The sequence below is a fragment of the Sinocyclocheilus rhinocerous genome, unplaced genomic scaffold (assembly GCF_001515625.1).
Source record: "Sinocyclocheilus rhinocerous isolate Xijiao unplaced genomic scaffold, SAMN03320098_v1.1 scaffold44, whole genome shotgun sequence".
NCBI classification, from domain to species: Eukaryota; Metazoa; Chordata; class Actinopteri; order Cypriniformes; family Cyprinidae; genus Sinocyclocheilus; species Sinocyclocheilus rhinocerous.
This window is the reverse complement of record NW_015631022.1, coordinates 2,216,389-2,218,846: the sequence shown is the minus strand read 5'-3', so window position 1 is coordinate 2,218,846 and position 2,458 is coordinate 2,216,389. Positions and strand designations below refer to the sequence as shown.

Sequence of the window (2,458 nt, the reverse complement as noted above, 5' to 3'; positions counted from 1 at the left end):
AAGTCGCTGGGGTATATTTGTAGCAATAGCCAACAATACATTGTATGGGTCAAAATTATTGATTTTTCTTTTATGCCAAAAATCATTAGGATATTACGTAAAGGTCATGTTCCATGAAGATATTTTGTAAATATCCTACTGTAAATATATCAAAACTTAACTTTTGATTAGTAATATGCATAGCTAAGAACTTCATTTGGAACAACTTTAAAGGCGATTTTCTCAATATTTTAGATTTTTTTGCACCCTCAGATTCCAGATTTTCAAATAGTTGTATCTCAGCCAAATATTGTCCGATCCTAACAAACCATACAAACATATACACACACGCACATATACAGGTGCATCTCAATAAATTAGAATGTCGTGGTTTGTTAAATGTGAGCCAAAATCATCACAATTAAAAGAACCAAAGACTTAAACTACTTCAGTCTGTGTGCATTGAATTTATTTAATACACGAGTTTCACAATTTGAGTTGAATTACTGAAATAAATTAACTTTTCCACGACATTCTAATTTATTGACATGCACCTGTATAAGCAAAAATAACCACAATAAAGGTATGTGAACAATTATTTTATTTCTTTTTTGTTTTTCAGTGCACTGGAAGTTTAATCCAGACAACTTCCTTCTGCACAATCATACTTATTAATAATAATTCTGATTCTAAAACAAATCTACAATAAATCTGATTTCGATTAGCATAGTTGTTATTTGTAAAAAGCAAACAAACAAATCTGGTAAATAAGTATTAGCCACCACAGTCATTAAAAAAAGTAAACAAACTAACAAAAAGAATCCAGATAAAAGGATTCTTATAAGGCTTCTTACAATGTTTAATGGAGATTCAATATCAATTGGTTTTACTGTAGTAACAACTGCATTAACTATGGTATTTTGTAAGATTTATGACATAAAAATACAGAGAAGTTTAACTGTTTTGCATACCCATCACATTATATTGTATATAAGTACGCTTTTTACGTTTATCTTGTAACTTTGGATGAGTTATCTGTATTTAAATGTATTAAAATAACAAAAGACCGTTAGCTAATGTCACTCACTTATTAGCATGCGCACCGTTGACTGAAGTTGATGTTTTAATAACTGCCTCATAAAAATGGTTTAATCTCTAACGTCGTAAACACTACTTTGTCCAAAAGCTGCAGCTAAATCCATGAGGATTTACTGACTCTTAAATCCCTCGACTAATTTTAAAATAAACGGATGAAAATCCCAAAAGTGGAAGTCTCGCGCGCTAGTAGTAGCAGAAGCAGCGCGAGCGCGTTTCAGTGACACGCACTGAGGCCTAGTTTCTACTCCTACTGTTAATCCACAGCAGGCAGACGAGTCACTCACTTCACATTTAGAGTATAAAGCCTTAAATAACGCGTAATACCTATGCAACAGCCAAAGCGCACAAATCGGCCTAACAGCGCAGCAAAATACGATTCAACCCGTGAAAAACAACTCGCGAGTTCAGTCAAGTGCGTGCAGAAACGAGTTACTGATCTGAAACTAGTTGCAATATTTTTACGCTATCAGTGTCGATATTTGTATTCAGGTGCACGGTTAACACGAAAAGTCGGTTTGAAGGTCGAAATAACGTACGTGCGTTACCTTGTGGTATTTACGGTCCTGTTTTGATTTGTTGCATCATCTGACATTGTTTTGTTTGGACGTTTCTGCTGTTAGCGATTAGCAACAACACCAAAGCCTTCGCCTTCACCGCAGTCTGAGGTCGTTGCAGAAGAGCAAGACAAATCGCAAGCTGCGTGAGAAGATCGCAGCTCGGATATCGTCCAGCGTTTTAGTCCGAATTCATAACACCATCTGGTTAATCCAGACAATTTACTCGTCTTCGGCCATGAGAAAAGAGGCGTACCATAAAACCCTAAACCATAAAAACATTCAAAATGGAGATTACAGTAGAGCATGTTTACATCATGCAGTGCGACCTATTGGCAGCAGTGAGTTATTACATCTCGCCTCTTATTACAGTGACTTGACTGGATGAGAGTGTGATGTGATTGTGAGTAACCTCAAAACAAATCACACTGCCTTCTCTCCCTCTGTCTCTGCTGTTTCCATCTGCCCTTATTCTCTCATTCACACACATCCAGAAAAAATGGTGACGCTTTATTCATTTCTTATTTCATTTATAACATTATAGCAAGATATATAATGCAGACATGAACATTATGAGTAGATCATAAGTAATAATAACATTTGCATTTCAAGCAAATCTGCTGTCCGTTCCACTTTTTTCTTTTTGGTTCTTGGTTTAGTATGTGCTTTATTTTGCTATGCATCCTTTTTTTTGTTTGTTTGTTTGCATTTTTTTTTTCTCAGGGTGTTGCATAATACTTGCAGTGCAATTGCAAAGAAAAAACTTTTACAATTTTTAACACTTTATTTTACAGTGTCCTTGTCACTCATTACATGTAGGCTACTTA

General features: G+C 35.1%; 1 protein-coding gene across 1 annotated transcript in view; it reads right to left on the bottom strand.

Moving 5' to 3' along the window:
• LOC107741081 (glucocorticoid receptor-like) overlaps positions 1–1,927 on the bottom strand; it is a 53,317-nt gene extending 51,390 nt beyond the window's left edge. The window contains exon 1 of the mRNA XM_016553674.1: positions 1,623–1,927. The gene's annotated coding sequence lies outside the window, so the exon portion shown is untranslated. The remainder of the gene's footprint in view (positions 1–1,622) is intronic.
• Positions 1,928–2,458: the final 531 nt, after the last annotated feature.